General features: G+C 41.4%; 1 protein-coding gene across 7 annotated transcripts in view; it reads right to left on the bottom strand.

Annotated features, from left to right (window-relative positions):
• Positions 1-18,183, bottom strand: part of ZMIZ1 (zinc finger MIZ-type containing 1) — a 500,213-nt gene that overhangs the window by 321,987 nt on the left and 160,043 nt on the right. For 5 of the 7 annotated variants that reach the window (XM_019555666.1, XM_019555672.1, XM_019555671.1 and 2 more), the window contains exon 4: positions 1,810-1,888. The exons of 1 other annotated variant lie outside the window; for it this stretch is intronic. The gene's annotated coding sequence lies outside the window, so the exon portion shown is untranslated. Of the gene's footprint in view, positions 1-1,809; positions 1,889-8,432; positions 8,574-18,183 lie in introns of those variants that run through there. One more of the 7 variants, XM_019555668.1, reaches the window with a different exon arrangement.

Genomic DNA, 18,183 nt, shown 5'->3' with positions numbered 1-18,183 from the left:
TGGAGTACTGCGTCCAGTTCTGGGTGCCGCACTTCAAGAGGGATGTGGACAGCATGGAGAGGGTCCAGAGGAGGGCCACCCGCATGATCAGGGGACAGCAGCGCAGGCCCTATGAGTAGAGGCTATGGGACCTGAACCTCTTCAGCCTCCAAAAGAGAAGGCTAAGGGGGGATCTAGTGGCCTGTTATAAATTAGTCAGGGGGGATCAGCAGGCACTGGGGGAATCACTATTCCCCCGTGCACTGCCAGGAGTGACCAGGAATAACGGTCACAAGCTGGCAGAGGGCAGTTTTAGGCTAGATATCAGGAAGTGCTACTTCACAGTCAGGGCAGCTAGGATCTGGAACCACCTTCCAAGAGAAGTGGTGCTGGCTCCTACCCCGTGGTTTTTTAAGAGGAGGTTGGATGAACATCTTGCTGGGGTCGTTTGTCCATAGTATTATTTCCTGCCACGGCGAGGGGTCGGACTAGATGATCTACTCAGGTCCCTTCTGACCCTAGAAACTATGAAACTAAATCTCATGATCATTTTATATAGATGCATATGTATGTATGCAAACATCTACAAATATACATACATATGTGAGTGTGTTCACACACACACACACACAACCCTATTTGGTCTTTAATTGCATCTTGTTTGGAAGTGGATTCTTGAATTACAGTCCACTGATCATTGACTGATGCTCAGCATAAAACTGGATGGCCACATGGAAATGACTCCTCTTCATTTCTAATGGCTAAAATTGTATTACAAACATTCAAAGTATTAAATGTTTCATGATTTGTTACTTGATTACCCTAGATAAGTAATTGTCAGAAACATTATTAGGAATAGAACGAAAGGGTGCCTATATATATGTCAGGGGTGGGGAGGGGCCATTTTCTCCAACAGCCACTCGAATTAAAACGGCTCACCGTCACATGTATTAAGCCTCCTACATTTTAAAATGCCAATGGGGGCACTTTAAATAAAGCTCATTTGACAAGCTTTAGTTAAAGTGCCCCTGTGGCCATTTTAAAATGGTGGGAGGGGAGGGGGGCTTAATATATGTGATGGTGAGGTGATGCTGGTCTATTCTAATTAAAACAGAATGTCACTTTTAATGCTACTTTGATTGCACATCTATAGGTAACCAATGATTATTCACCAGAAGAGTAGATGGTCCACAAGATAATTAAAATGTGGTTCAGATCATAAAAACATTTGAGATTTCCTGAAATGTCCCAAAACTAAGAGCATGAAGCCAAAGGCAAAAATGGAACAACCATTTGTTACATAAATGTCATGTAATGAAATGCTTAAAGATAGGTAGAAAGGGAAGAAAATCAAGTTTGAAAGAAAATGTCTAATAAGCACAAAAATTAACTCTTGTGTACTCTTCGTTCCTCCTAAACCTGGATATGAAATACCAAAAACAATGTTGTAGTGACGGTTTAATGGAACTGTTTAGTTCTACTAAGAGAATTTTAATATGTTACTAGAAGTGCATGTTTACTGGGATCATGTAGAACATATTATTGCTCTCTTTTATGGCTGGAATCTCCAGTGCAAAGAGTCATTTGTTTGTGCTGTACACTAGAATCAACAGACATATACCAGGGATAGCCCAAGCAATGTTTATGGTGAGTGCTTTGCTTGCAGTGATATGTCATTGTAATCAACTGACCACATAAAACTGCTTTTTAAAAGAACAGGTAAACCATAAATGTGACTAGATCACTGGCTAAAGCATCAACTACAGTGCACTTTCTGGAAAAGAGAGAAAGCCTATTTTACCCTTTAACTAGTGACAGGAATCTTCCTACCTGAGTGTTACACGAGTGGCTTCCTCCCCTTAGTAGCTGCTGTCTTCTTCGGCGTCCTCACATAACAAGATTCATTTACCTGCATTAAAACAGTCTGTTATATGTATATCCTCAGCATTAACCTACAGTATTTAAATAAACTCATCTTAAATAAACAATCTACCGGTACAAATCTCAAAGGAGGAGATGCCAAATAAGTCATGGTATGTAACTGGTCAAAAGACAATGCATGGAGCAATTCACTGCAATTCCAGCCCCACCTCTCTCAGCTCTGCCAAAGATTTACTGTGCAACTTTTGAAGAGTGACTTCATCACTTTGCACCTAAGATCTGCTCATGTGTAAAATGGATTTGAGAAGTAGATACTGAACTCTGTTGAGGTAAGTATCTGGATGTATTGGCCTGACAGATAAATATTTTTTTCAGTTAACTGCCACACTGTTCTGGTTCATTTTCTTTATGGAGGGTGCTTGCTGAGTGTTAAGTGTCATTAAAAATAAACAAACAAACCCCTAAACTCCACTTACATGGATAAGCAAAAATGCACAAAACACCAGCCTATCTGTAGCAAAACAAAGCAACTTTATGGATTCCATCAGCAAAGGGCTGTGATTTCTAGGAAATGCTTTTTAATCATAAATGAAATACTGTAAAGGGAGACAGTGGAATGTTTACTGGCAGTGTGTGCTTCATTACATGCTGTTTCAGTAGTCATGCAAAGTATCCTTACAGCAGGGCTGGCTATTATTTTGGCTGGAGGGCCACTTACTATGAGTTCTGGGTACTTGTCAAAGGCCACATATCTCTCTCTCTCTTCATCTCTCTCTCTTTCTCTCCTCTTCCCTCCCCCCCCTCCAGAATACAGATAAAGCTGCAGTTCACCAGGAGCTCCAACAATCAGCTGAGGACCCAGACAGCAACTTCTGCCATGCTGGGCAGGCTGTAGCATCGTAACCTGCCAGCAGTGTCACAGCTGATGCTGCTGCCTGTTCAGCACAGCAGTAGCTCTTGCCTGGGTCTACAGGGGAGTGCCAGGGCTCCTGGCAAACTGCAGCTTTAGTCAGGTTCTGGAGGGAGGAAAGAAGAGAGACATGGATAGAACAGAAGAAACAGAAAGAGACACTGCCGCCTACTCAGAGTGGCAGCAGCTCCTGCCTGGATCCACAGCTGATGTAGTTGGCAGGTTCTGGGTCAGGGCTCCAGGCAGCAGCTTCCACCCTGCCAAGAGGGCGGCAAACCTGTTGTGGGCGCTGCCAGGAGGTTCTGCATCCAAACCCCTGATCCTGCCCGCAGAGTCCACAGCCCATACCACCACACACCCACTATGACAGAAGCCCTACACAGGTCCACAGCTGATACCTGATACTGCAGGGTGGAAGCAGTCTCCCTCCCCCCAGCATCATGCGGTGGCAGGAGCCACTGACCACCCACAGACCAGATTCAGTAGGTTGGCGACTGTCCACCTCTGAGCCAGATCAAATCAGCTGACAGGCCAGATCTGGCCTGTGGGCTGTATTTTGCTTACCCCTGCCTTACAAGCTGCTATTACCAAGCACTCAATGAATACTGAAAAAAATTGGAGAAGATTCAATACATTTTCCCTTCCCTTCATTCATTTTCAATCAACTTTCATACATTTTTTTTTTTTTTTGTCTGGAAGGATGGTCATGAATAGCCAGTCTTGTGAAACAGAAAATATCCCGCTTGACTTGAGTGACCAGTCCATCAACCACCACTAATGACGAAGAGTCACAACTTAAAGCCAATAGCTAGAAAACAACTTGTATGCAGCAAAATACTTGCATGCCTGGCTGCATGAAAAATGTAGAATAATAAGGAAACTGAAGTTATTATTAATACTTAATATCTATGCTGCAGTAGCATTCTGCCTGTTCATAGATAATTCACAAAAAATAAAATTCAGAAAAAGTAAACAATTATTTTTGCTGTAATCATAAAAGAACAACCTGCTTCAGGAATTAATTTCGGTGTATTTCTTGTCTCGGCAATAAGTAACAATTTTAGGAAAGGTTGCATTTTGACGAAGTGCTTAAGTAAACAATTGGCTTTAAGATTACTACAAAACTTGAATACAGAAGAACCCCCAATAGTTAGAGTTGATTTTCATAGTCCTTGAGAAGATGAGGTTTTGTGAATCAGCTGGAGTTCCTATACAGTGTTGGCAAATAGTTGTGGGGGACCAATGAGGTGCTCCAGGTGAGTGGAAAAGCAGTACTCTTTGCAGTAAAAACCACAGCAAACAGCTATGCAATTTGTCCTTTATTTGGCAACTCACTGTAAATTAAGTGCCCTGCAAACTACCTGGCTATAAATTGCCTGGATTCTACTTTATTTCCCTCATTACCTATTTGTTCTCATCCACAGATTTTCCTTGTATTTAGGTTCTCCTATATAGGCCAGAAAAATCCTAGTAAGTGAATCATGACAAGAGAATACTAACATTTCCTTATTCTGTAGACATCAAACATTAAGGCTAGGGACACATATTACACATAAAGTGAGATAAGTGATCACAAACTGGTTAAAACCCGTAACAGAACAGAAGTTCAGTGCAAATCGACTAGCTTCAAAATGGCCGAACCAGTTTAAGGTAGACCTAGATGGATGTAGCGTTAGACTTAACTGATTTTGGTTAAACTGGTCTACCAAACTTCTGTCTCAGTTTTCCTCCTGAAACAAGTTACGTCTCAATTCCCCTACATCCTACGATGCATTGGAGCCTCCACTAAGCCCCCTTGCAGGTAAGCCTGTCAACTGCAGTGCGGGCTGGGGACCCCCACTCTGGCCCCTTAGCTGGGTTGTGCACGGTAGGCGGGATGGGAAGCCCCTGGGGATGACAATTTAAAGGTGGGGGGCTGGTGGCGGGGCAGGGCTGGGGCATTCGCTACCCAGTGGAGCCATGTTATGGAAAGAAAAGCCCCTGCCTTTCTCTTCCACAAAACAGCTCCACTGAGTCCCAAACACTCTAGCTCCATCACCTCACCAGCCCGACATCTATCATCCTCAGGAGCTTCCCCCCACTGTGCAGACTCTGGCTATGGGGCCAGAGAGGGGGTTCATTCCTTCCCTTCAGCTGTCCCCTCACAGCTGATGGGAGGGGGGCTGGCAAGGGGACAGGGCTGGTGCTTTGCACTGGCTGAGCCATGCTGTGGGGGAGAAAGGCTCCGCCTTGATGGCTTTCCCCCACACCCACTGTGCAGACACCAGCTGGGTGGCTGGAGGAAGTATCAAGTCCCTTCCCCCCTCCTCTCGTGGCTGACAGGTAGGGGCTGGCAAGCGGGGCGGGGCTGGGGCAGTCACAGCCTGGCAGAGCTGGGAGGTATGTGGTAGTGGCCCCCACCTAGGGCCCTGAGAAAATCACAAATTTCTTGTCAAAAATTTGCTGCATGTGTGTGGGCAAAGTATCATTTTTCACGGAGCGTTCACAGAACTAACACTGATCTTGGCAAATGGGTTTGAGTAGTTCCATAAATATTCTGTGAAAAATTATACTTAACCAACAGCAAGCAGGCACACAGCCATAGGCAGTGGAGGGCTGGGGGTTGTGGGTCTTAGCACCCCCAAACGCAGGGCTCCGCCCATTCTTCTTCCCCTTCCCCGATGTACCTGCTGTGGTGGACAGTGCTCTATATACCATCTGACTTCAATCCCAGCCACCTGCAGGCTTCATGTCTGTCTGTGTACACCCCTCCCCACCCTCCGGCAGCTGCCCAGAGCCCATACCCGGGCTGCCCTGTGGCCCTCTGTGCTGCATTTGAGGTCCCCATTAGCTCCAGCCTTCCGCTGCCTATGCTTGCAACCTTTAAAAATTGTGGTGTAGGGTGAATATTGTGGTTTCTGCACAGTCTTCAGAATTGCAATTTTCTCAGGGCCCTACCCCAGCCTTCTGGCCTTGGCCAGAGTAGGCATTTTCCTGCCTTGGCCAACTGGTAAGTGAACATGTATTCTGTTGGTTAACAGTCCAATCTACACAGCTTAGAGAAAGCTACATAGATTGAATTGATTCCACAGGCTTTTTGCTGTCTGTACTTAGCCCATATAAACCTGAAATTACTATAGTTTTTTGCTATTTACCTGATTTCCTTCCTACAGGATATAGGTATTTGTTTCAGGTATCACAAGAGTCATGGGCTGGGTTCCATTCCAGCCTCTGCCATAAATGTGTGACATGATTTTGAAGGACTCACTTCATTTTTCTATATTTTTTTCTCCATTCATAAAGTGGGGTTAATGTTATTTTCACCAGTCTTTTTTTAGTGCTGGATGAGGCTAAGTATTATCATTTTTATTGTTATGACTGAATCTGAAATGCAATCCACACCCATTTTTAACAGCAGGCCCAAATTCAAAGCTTCTGTGCTGCTTTCACCCAGTATCCCTACTGACACCCACTGTTAGCAACTTGATAGTTCAATATCCCAAACTCTCTTGCTCACCTTCTGTAACATTCTTGCAACTATGTTGTTCTGTGAGATGTACAGCACAAAAAAAATCAGCTGTGTTACAAAAGCATCAACTAGGTTTAATCACAAGCTATGCTTGATGCTTCTGCAGAACCAGAGAAAGGAGTGCAAATAAAAAATATATACATCTTTGGCTATGAAAGTCTCAAAGTTTAGAATCCAAGAAGCTTTTTATTTCATTATTTCCATAGTAAGGCATGTATGGTGGGTGCATTGCAAGTGTACAAGAACCACCCTGCTCTACACCACAGAAAAAAAGGGCTAGTAACCACTGTCCAGCCTAATGAAGTTGTGGGGACAAGTGAAGAGAACAATAGTGCTGCCAGCTCTTGGAAATTTGAGCCTTGCAGTATTTATATTTTTTCTTAAAGCCTCAGCTCCTAGAATCTTGATAACATTAATTTAAAGAAAAAAAGTTGCTTTTGTCTAGCCCCCAGGGTTGTGTCAAAAAATCTGAAAATGACAAAAGTACACCCAAGAGGCAAATGCCGGAGTATAAGGAAGAGGCAAATACAACAAGTACCAAACTGATTACTTTTGGAGTCTCATCACTTGGTACTTGGCAACTCTGCAACAAGAAAACAATGGGGAACTTAAATACCATTAAACAGCAAAGAAGTCAAATATGCAGAGCAACCAGTTTAAATTTAAAACTAATGAAAGAGAAATGTGCTAAATGTATCACTGTGGGAGATTACTGTCTAGTTTCACACAACAGGGTTGGTTTTTTAAAGTAGGAAACAGAACAAGAACTCTCCAAACAAAGGGGTAGAAGGCAAGAATGTGATCAGGCTACACAGTGGGTTCTTAAGCAGGAGAGTTTAGGCAGAGAAAGGGAAATGATGGCAGCAGAAATAAATGAGCTGAGGTTTAGCATAAAACAAGATGTGCAAGAGACTGAAAACCAGGGGAACTAGTGACTGGTTTCAAACAGGAAAGTCACATGGTCCAACATTGGGTTTGAAAAGCCTCAAATATGCCCTTTCAACTGACATACAGGTGCCTGACATTACAGCTTCCAGCTTTAGACACAGGACTATTAATATATCCCTTCACAACCAAGCAACTTTCTTCCATTATCATCCAGGGATGTCACTGGGGAGGAACAAAGATATTCCTCATTGCCTCCCTTAAGCTCTCACCTTTGGCTAGCCCAGGGAATAAGCAGCTGTGATCCACGTTGCACCCTCCCTTGTGCTGTAGAACTCAAGGGAGGATGAGTCCAAGCATAATGAAACCCAGAGAGACTAAGGGTTTGGGGAATAAGGATTTGCATGAGCCCCTGGCAAGAAAAAGGCCTATTTCAGGCCTTGCTCATAAGAAGACATGCATATAATTAACTATGTGACTATTTCAATTGGGGTATTAATTATGGCAGATGTACCTTAGAAAAATCATTATGGTTTTTAGAGGTAATGCCAATTTCTTGCAGTATTCCCTCTAAAATAGGAAGCGCTATCAATGCATCTAAAATCGCAAACAACTTCTCAGTTTGCCCCCAAGTTCTACTTTTTCAGTCATAAGTGCTTTATAAGGGCAGCAAGGACTATAGTACTTCCTAGATAAGCTTGGTAACTCACAAACAAAGTACTGATATTCAGAAAATAAACAAACAGCTACAAAACAGTATATTTCAATATTAAATATATTTCTCATTATACAGGCTGCATTATTATAAGTTAGTTAACTGAGCCCCCTATAGGCTTAAAATGTGTTTGCAATTTTGTTACTGCAAAATTTGGAGCAAGTTACATTCAACATCACTTAAACTCTGCATATGTACGCTGGACCTTTATAGAGCCACCACTAACACTTTCTACCCAAAAAGGGTGTTTGCTAGTTTTAATAAGAAGAGAAACATAAAACTACTCCAGCATGTTCTTAAGTGTCAGTAAAGAGATAACTGAGATATATAGTTCATATGATTTAACTGTTTCAGCACATACTTTTGCTTAAAATAAATGCCAGAATGCTCAAGTGCATGGACTATTCTATTAGACTCCCCACACTTCCCATTTGTTTCCCTGGGCAGCAGGGAGCACAGTATCCCTTCGCATGTTCCCAGAACAACAGACAATTCCCAGTGTAAGCAGCATCCCCACTGCACCTTACAGAAGGCAGGAAAATAGCTCCTCATACATCAACCAACAGATCTGACTGCCTTTATAGGGGCAGAATGCTGATTTTCCTGTAGTTTCCAGATTTCTGCTGCTGTTTACTGGTGAGATCCAGAAACCGTCCATCTCCCTGAGCTTCTACTCAGGAAGTGCAACTCTGTGCCCCTCCTCCAAGCAGAGCAATGCCCTGTGGGCAGTGCATGGCTTAGTCAGCAGCCATGCACTGTATAATTTCTTAAACAGCAGCATAAGGTTCTGTAGGTGCAATTCACACAAGAAGTCTGTGATTATGAAGCTAGCTTGCTGTATATTTATATGATTTGTACATGCCATCATATATGCCTTGTTTCACATTAAATCTGTGGCATGTTGTTTAAAACAGCTCGCCATGCAGTTTTTACTCTGAATGACTTTAATGGGCCATCTGCCTAGATTAAGATGACATCAGGATTTATATTTTGCCCACTCAGAAATTTGGTGATAATCTTAATTTTCCTCCAATTTTTCCAGGCTTTTCTTGGTTTAAAGCTGTAAATTTGGTTTTCCAGCTGCTAATAAAAGGTTCACTTTTTTTAACATGACCTGTAAATACTGGCAAAAACAAGTTTTTTTGTTTGGCTGGTTGCTTACATCTACTTTATAAAAAATAAAAATAAAAATCATAAAAAGCTCGATGCTAAATTTAAAGCAGGCAATATAATAGATACAACCAGTAACAATGAAAAATTGCATACAATATCATATTATTTGAGAAACAGCATGTAACCACGGACTGGGTTTTCTGGCAAGCTCATGCAGTCTTGACTTCATAACTTCCTGACTTTAATGTTTAATAATGCAATTTTAGCATGATTCTTTGACATTCGGTAATTGTAAGGGAATGGAAAACTACATGGAAAATCATAAATACTTATACTTCTCCAAATAAAGAGCCAGGCCACTCTCAGAAGGGAAGGTAGCCTCCTTCAGCTCCTCAAAATACCCAGAATTCTGCAAGCTACCAACTCCTGGCCTGCTCAGCAAAGAGACATTTATTAAAGATGTGAGCTTTTGAAACCTGTCTTTTTGCCCCATGCTGTGAAGTAACTGAATGAGCTAGCTTGGCTACTTGAAGCAGAAGCACAGAGCTCAGTATGGGTCAATTAACCCAACTGAGAAATATGGTTAATTAGCCTGTACAGAGCTCTCTTTACTGGGGCTAGACTGCTTTTGGTACCCAAGCTACCTTCCTTAGACTAGCTCAGTTATCACTGAACTGCAACATGCAGAGCAGACATACCCCCAAAAGCAGATGAATCAAAACCCTGGTTTTCCAGCTCAAAGAGCTCAATATGCCATGTACAAACCACCACTTCACAGGATCATTTTTAAAGGACCTACACCTGGTCAGCAGAAGCACATGTTTTTGTGGAGAACGCTCTGATGCTGACCTAGGAGCCTTAGATAGTAGGCCCTGTAAACCCTGGCTAAATTTGAACCTACAGGCTGGAGAGCTCTTGCTATATCCCATTATTAGAGGCCATCCTTCTGTCATCTCCATAGCAACCTTTTTTGTCTATTTTATGTTTCTAATTTAAATGAACTCTTCCCCTCCTACACACTGCTGTAGATATATACGCCCTGAAACAATCACCCACTCCAGCGTAATGATAGAAGTGGTTTGTAGGTGCAAATGGGCTCTGCTTGTTATAACTAGTTCTTTCTGTGTCAGGATAACATGTATACTCTAGATATGTTTGCAGAGTAAAAGTTACTGACTCTCTGTACTTTCCCTGTGTGGATTAGATACAAAATAACCTGTAGACTGGAGTCCTCTCTTAAAATTACACTCAAAGCGAAAAGACTAATAATGTGGGTGTCACCAGCTAGTTCAGCAGCTATTATTGCTGAGGGAACAGGCATAAGCAAGATGACCTGGAAAGAAAACAATATGCATGAAGACACATACAAGGCACATACATACAAGAAGGCAGGGGAGGAGAGAGAATCTCTCAGTTGCTCCTAAAGTAGATTATTGCCGCATACAGCAGTTAACAATGTACCCAAGTGGTGTGCCTTAAATTTAATTCTCAAACAAGAATACACTAAGGCAAGATTAGATATGGACATGATTGTTTTAACCATTCATTTATCTCTGGTGAAACAATACCAGCATAGCATAAGCATCAAAATTATTACTATTCAAAAAGTATGTAGTGTACTTTTAATTCAACATTTAATAATTATGCTTCGGGTGGGGGCTGTTGTTTTTTTTAAAATTTCAAGTGCAAAATATATCCAGTGCATTTTGGGAAAAAAGACCAATTGATTTAGCAAAAGAGTCCAGTCCAAGTCTTTCCCTTCAGAAAAATCAATCACAGTCAGCAAGCTGAATCGACACTAAAGTAATTTTAATTGTGGGTTGCAAGAAACTTCAAAATATAGCACTTCAAGTCTACTAAACTTATTATTTGTTGAGTCTAGTAAACCTACTACCTTATTTTGAGTCTGGCAGAAACAACTTTTCTAACAAAAAATCCTGTGTGTATGGGACCTCTACTCAAAGGCAATGAAAGAACAAGATGAATAGGTTTCCTATATAAATAATATACCTTGTTACTGTGTTTTATTAGAACTGATTGAAACAGGGACGTGTGCACCATGAAAACTACTGAAAAAATAAAAAATAAATATAGGTCTTTTTTCATTTGATTCCTTTTTAAGTTTGCTTGTTTATATATATATCTCAAGAGAGATAGATATAGATCTCTCTCTGATCTCATTTTGGTCAGGAAAAAAGCTGTCACTTTGTTCCAAGGGAGAAAAAAAGGCATGTGTTCACGTGTGTCATGAAGGGCAGGAGAACAGAGGATTATCAAAATGAAAATGGGAATTTATTTTTTAATTTTTGCCAAAAGGGAATGGTAAGAGGAAATTGGTCATATGCTAGAAAGTTTCAACTCCACTATTCTTGTGTGTTTCTTGTAACAAAGTTTTCCAAAACTAATTAACAATATGAACTAATTAATTTTCAAAAACAAGGTACAGTATAAAAACCTTTTAATAAAGTCTCAAATTTCTAGCCAGAAACAGACACAACACTGTCCCCTTCTCTTCTTTCTCCATGTGAAAGAAATCTTGAAGTTTAGCTTCTCTGTTCAAGAAACCCTCCTCTATGAAGTCAGCATTTAAAAAAAAAAAAAAAGTAAATTTTTCATTCCCTAAATTACCTTCCTTTTACATTCAAGGAGAGTTGATGTCACCAGTTCAAGAGAAAAAAAAAAGATTTGAATGCAGAGTATGCCAGGCAGGGTATTGGAGACTGCCTTGGTGAAAACAAGCCCTCATTGACAGAAGAAAAACAAAATTATGATACCCCATTTTGTTGCTAACAAATTCCACTCATTACATATACAAATATAATTGGTTTTAGCCAATTTTTGTATCGTACATTATGGCCTTGTCATATAAGACTGAATGCCTAACTATGAAACTAGATATCTCACACAATCACCTCCAAACACTGCTTACGTCCATAACCTTCTTTTTAATTTCAATGTGCTTATCTGCAACTTTGGGTTAGTTATCAGAAGGCATTGAAAATTATGGTACTCACCTTCTTCTGCCGCTCATTCTATACATACAACATGCATAGCACAGAGACAATAAAAGCAAAAGGTTGAATTTTGCAGCTCTTACTTACATGAATAGTCCTACTGTTTCTAGAAAGTAACAAGCAAAAGCTGTAGCATCAGGACCTAAGTGGGATAAAAGCTGATAATCTTACTTGATTCTACAGATCCAAACCCTTTATGCTGGGTTAATGTCACAGACATCTAGCACTGAAAAAGGACTAGTAACACAGTCATGCCTCAAAGGAAAAGCCTTCTTATCCAGGGGTTTAATGGCTAGAAGCAGAAAGGGATTTTTTTTTCCTTCTTCCCTCCAGTTTATTCAGTTATAACTAATGATCTTCAGAATTCTACTCACTGATTTATCAAATAAGCAGCTATACAAGTACTACCAAACTGGTAGCCCTGGATCTTGGTTTTTTAATCTACTGGGAGGGCTTAAGGATAGGATCCAGGGCCTTCCCTAATGACAAACCCTGTCAGCCTGCCCATGCTGAAATTCTAGACCACCAACAACAGAGGAAGCCAAAAACAGAAAATGTTGCAAAATTTGCATCCACTGTGGACATCTGAACTGAAAGACAGCCATTTCAAAACAAGCTGAAGTTTGCCTCAGGATCTTTCAGGTTTTACTGCAGGCCCTTCCTAAACTCTGCTACTGAGAGGGATTGCAAAACTCAATTCATTTCTCTGACACACAAAAAAAATCTACACTTTTTTCCAAACACCCTCACTTCTCACACTCACCTGTAGATTTTATCTATATTATTGTTTATTTCTTGTTTAGCACAAGAGGCTTGACAATCATTCAAAAAGCCTGAGCCTGAATTGATTCATTCTTTGCAGGTTAGTCTAACCTGACTAGGCTAAATCCGTTTTGTAATCAGACAGATATCCCAGAAGTGCAGGCTTGTCTGCAGTGGCTCAGGCTAGAAGCCAGGAGGTACTAAAGAAGCCCTCTCTTCCTTTCTACAGGTCTGAGTTGAGGGTGGGCATGGCAGGATGCTCTGATTATTCCCCCCCACCAAGCACCCTAACAGGGATTGCTTATCATACCTAACTCAGTGTTTATCAACCCATTAAGAAAACAAAGCCTCTCTCCATTGACTAATGGAGATCTTCAAGAAGATCTTCCAAGGAAGGACATTAAGCTACCTGTTGATTAGCTCCAAAAAGCCTGATTGCCTGTCTCTCCCACAGCACCAACCATAGCCAACATATAGTCTGCTAGCTAAGGCTGAGGTGTCTGTGTAAGGCAGAGGGGAGGGTGGGAATAATCCCTGTTTAGCAGGGAGAAATCGGGCAGATGCTCTGTGCCTGCAAGTGTCTGCTCTGGCTAGGGAGCAGAGGAGAGGGGCCAGCCCTGCTGTGGAGCAGAGAGCTCAGCCCAGAGAGCATGCCAGGATGCTAAGGGTCTCTGGTTTATCTTAAACCAGTAAGGGGCCTAGGACAGATGTTACATAAACCAGTTTGACTCAAATCAGTTAAGACTGATAGGCAACCAGGTTTATCTCAAACTGGTTTCAGCCATTTTCAACTGGTTTATGTGCACTGAACATCTGCTCTGTTACAGGTTTAAACCAGTTTCTGATCATGCAAAATGGTTTATGCGTAATAAACTTGCCATAAGCTCCCCAAACTTCCAATTCACACTGAATTCAATCAAAGTCAATACTCCTTTGCACCTCACAGCTCAGACCATAAAGCAGCAAAGCAACAGTTCAGCTGTGACATGTTTTCAAGAAATGAATTCTTCCTCCCAAAGGCATTCCTGCTTCACACCATGCACAGATGCACATATACATGAATCACACAAACACACACTCGCCATCTAAGTAAACAAACATATAAAGGGGGGAGACAGTGAGAAAAAGGAAAGCAAAAAATACCCAAGCATTAAATATTTACATAAGAATGAAATGTTTCATTAATTACACACATAATCAATTTGCAGCTATTTTCTTTAAATTTCTCAGTCAAACCCACAGATTTGCAGCACTTTGAACTGTGATGCACCAGTAATTGTGGATGAATATTTTAAATCAGTCTTGAATCACCATACTGCACACACCAAATGAACTAATAAGTTGCTCATGTGTGGACTACTAATGTATTTTTCTTTCCTAGACAGATGGAGTACAGTCCTGAAATCAGTTGCATTTGTTATTGAGGATCTTTAAAAAAAAAAAAAAAAAAGGGATTAAAGAAAGCTTTAGTTTTTCTGCTTTATTAAAAACAAACAAATAAAGCCCAAAGCCATCATTCAATAGCTAGTGTGTATTGCACACAAAGGCTAGGAACATAAATTACACATAAACCAGTATACGCAATCAGAAACTGGTTCAAATCTGTAACACAACAGAGGCTCAGTACATGTAAACCCCTTTCAAAATGACCAAAACAGGTTTAAGATAAACCTGGATGGATGTAGTATCTGACTTAAGTGATTTAGGTTAAACTAGTTTATTGAACTTCTGTCCAGATCCCCTCTAGATTCAAGTTAACTCACAGTCCCCCAGCATCCCAGGATACTTTGCAGGGTGGGTAGGCTAGCCTTGGTTCAAGATATCTGTTCCAGCAGGGAGGCATGCTCAACCACCCTTTGGCTTCTGGCCTGCACTGCTGCAGGCATGTGGTTGCATTTCTGGAATCAAAAGTGAAAGTCTCCTGGCTTGCTTATTGGTTGAACATATGCAGCTTAGACTAACCTGCAAAAACTGAATCGATTCAATCTCAGGCTTTTTGACTGTCTTACCTTAGCCAAAAAGAAACTAGACTAGTCACAGACAGGTATTACATTTGTGCTGCGAGAAATGCCTCTCTCTTGGCACAGAGAGCTACACAAACGTTCAAGAGAGAGTGCTCCACAGATGGTCTTCTGCAAGAAAATTCCCCTCCCCATGATATAACTGAGAATTAAAGTATTAACTTGAATGGCCAGCTCCCTCCTGTGTGGAAGACCCCCAAGTATCCCAGTCCTCCGCTCACCCTCCATTCTTCCAAGGGTAAGTGAGGGAGGGAGAAGACTGGCTCCCTGACAGCGTGGCTAATGGTGAGCTGTCAGGGAGCCCTGCATGGGGAAATTCACCCTCTCTTGTCCTGCCAATCAACTCCTGGTGCTCCAAGAAAGTTTCCCCAAGGGAAAATGTTTCCTGCCCTCTCCCCACACTCTTTTGGTGACCCAGAATATGATGGCATCAGGCAGCTGTGCCAAGACAGCAAGATTCCCTAGGCTAAAGGAGCCCTGCTCCTGTGGGAGAAGTTCCCTGCCACTGTATGCCTTCAGGTTGTACCCAGAGCAGTAAACAGACTGGGGGCTACTCTCCTGCAGGAAGAACTGGAAGGCTCCTCGCTCAGTTGAATGATTCCCCCTCTCCCCCGCCACCATATATCAAGTGAATGGCAGGATGGAGTGCATTGTCCAGGGGCTGGAACCCCCCTGGAGATGTCAGCGGCAGCTGCTGCCAACTGCCAACTGACTATCTGCCCCCTTCCTGAGTGAAGATGGGGGAGATCATGGGCTCTCAAACTAATGGGCTCCCCTAGGGGTAGGGTTAGACCAGGAAGCAGCCTTCTAGTGCCCCTGGCTGGAGGATGTAAATGTAGAGCTCTCCAGTCAGAAGGCTGGAATGCGCGTACACTTCAGCTCCTGGATTATTTTTCTACTGGTAAGAATTTCAGAGAAATTTTTACTAATAGAAACAAACACCTCTCCATGGCCTAAGAAAAGCCAAAGCCATTTGCAAAATACACTGGAGAAGTTAGATACTGCATCAGAATACACTGATCTTCAGAGAATGCTGCAGTGTGAAATGTTACTCCAATTCTCTGGTTAAGGATGGATGCAATTGCCCCAAGTGCTGTATTTATCCTACTATTCTAGTTACAATCAATGTATTTAAACAATATATTAGCAAAGAAGTTCTTCAATCTGACTGGTAAATTCCAATTTACAGGGGCAGGTGTTAATCATCAAAAAATTAAATATACTTACATTGTGATCACTTTTGGGATGGGTTCAGAGATGATATGTTCCCAGACTTAAAACTACATGCAAGTGTTCTCCTAGGCCAGGTACAGACATTGCATTTTCACTAATATAAGTAATCAGAAACCGGTCTAATACTGGTAACAGACCAGAATTTTGGCACACAAAAACCAGTCTATACCTGTAAGAGAACATAAGTTCAGCACACACCAACTGGTTTAAAAAAGGCGGAACCCAGTCTAAGATTTGTCCCGTCCTCAAACCCTCCTCCTGCCCACCCACCAAAGGGCCAATGTGTGTTCTGTTTACTACCTAACTACACTGCTTCCAGAAAACTGTGTCACTGAGACTGATCCCACCCTGGGCTTTTTGAATGTCGGTACCTAGCCCTACAGTTTCTACCACAAGCAGAAATCAGGGTTTCCAGTCTTACTCCAGAAAATGCAAAGCTCAATACTTATAAAATAAAGGAAAACACTCCACACTTACTGCCTGAATTGTTGAAGGAGCAAATTAAGAAATAGAAAATCAATTCATGGGCCTTAGCATCATTACAGCTCAAATGTAGAAAATAACTGTGGCCTCTATTAACTTCATACAGTATGCAGAATACAAAGCTGCAAATAAGGAGCCTTCTTTCAAATAGGACAGTGGTAGATATCCATTTGCTACACAAATAGGTAAGGGAAATCCTCTCTTCTGTCACTGTTGTTATGTTCTCAGTGCTGTAGTATAAGCAAAATAAATATATCAAAACAATCAGGGAAATAGTGCTATCCTGCCCTGTCCTAAGTCAGCTCTGCAGAATAAAGATGCCCTAAAAAAAAACTAGCATCTCTCAATCCCTGAAAATCCATCTTCTGCAGAAGGGAGAGTCCTATAGATCCATCAAAATAGTTTTCATATCACCAGCTACTCCATCCCTTTTCCTCATGTCCATAGGAGATAACGCCAGATATCCCAGTTACTGAATGAAACCCTGGGAACCACAACAAGCTGTGTCCAGTAAAATATTCTGGACTCTCTCTTCTTTCTCCCCCCTTTGCTTTTAATGAAGAGCTGGATCATTCCAAAAGAACAGGAACATAAAAGCCATATTTGTGTCCTAACTTCTAGGGGTGTGTTAATAGGTCCTTGCATGCTGCTGCATATCTGGACCAAAATGTCAGTCTTTCTCCACATTCCAGATTATCTAAATTTAACTCCAAAATATGAATATACAAACAGATCTTGTGGAAATCTACATGCATGATACGCATCTATGGGGAGATTAAATAAACCCTATGCTTTCAGCGTTGGCATGCATTAGAAGTTTCTGGGTTCATAAACGTACCGTTATTTTTACACTGGAAAGCCACATTTTTTAAAGAGTTATAACACTTCAATTTAGGCCACAAACCAAGTCATCATTAAAATTAACATTAGACATTAAAGATGAGGATAGGTGAAATCCCCTCTTTTTAAGAGAGATAATAAAATTAGTGTGCTTGGCTGTGTTCAAGCCACTGGGTTCTCAAGACCAAACCAAATCAATCTAATATTTGATTTCACTCAATAAGTGATCATAAAGCTCAAGTGTTACTTACTAACCAGGAACTCAAGGCTACAGGCACCAATTCACCATCAGTCTTTTGTTTTTCCTATAAAATCTAAACTGACAACCAATCTTAGACATTCTAACAAGGCCATTATTCTTTAGTGCCGAGGAAATCAAACTTAAACCTAGAACGTAAACCTGGGACAAGTCCTGTTAACATGATCAAGTATTAAAAAAGCACTTCATCGTTTAAAAGTTACTGTATATCCCCTTACTGCTAAATTAAACTAAGACTCCTGTCTCGGTTGCATTAAATTATTAGCTAATTAGCCCTGACTAAGGATAACAGTGTGTTTGTGCTGGCAAGCTGTGAAAAGAACACTTCAGCAGAGAAGATGAATGGCATTTTTGTCTGGCTTACAATAAAAAAAACTGCTGGCCCAGGTTATGAGTTTAAGCTATTTTTCATTTGGCAGACAAGACAGAGCTAGTGACAGGTCAATACAGTAACTTTATGATAGGCTCCTGCAGATGGCAGAATCATAAGCAGGCATCATTTTTAAAGCCACAAGCACTGTACTACTGGGACAAAAACTACCTGACCTTCTGTAATACTTACACATTCCCATATAAAGCC

This window comes from Crocodylus porosus, unplaced genomic scaffold (assembly GCF_001723895.1).
Source record: "Crocodylus porosus isolate Cpor-Errol unplaced genomic scaffold, CroPor_comp1, whole genome shotgun sequence".
Lineage (NCBI taxonomy): Eukaryota > Metazoa > Chordata > Crocodylia > Crocodylidae > Crocodylus > Crocodylus porosus.
The sequence above is the reverse complement of the archived record's forward strand: the minus strand, read 5'-3'. Positions and strand labels throughout refer to the sequence as shown.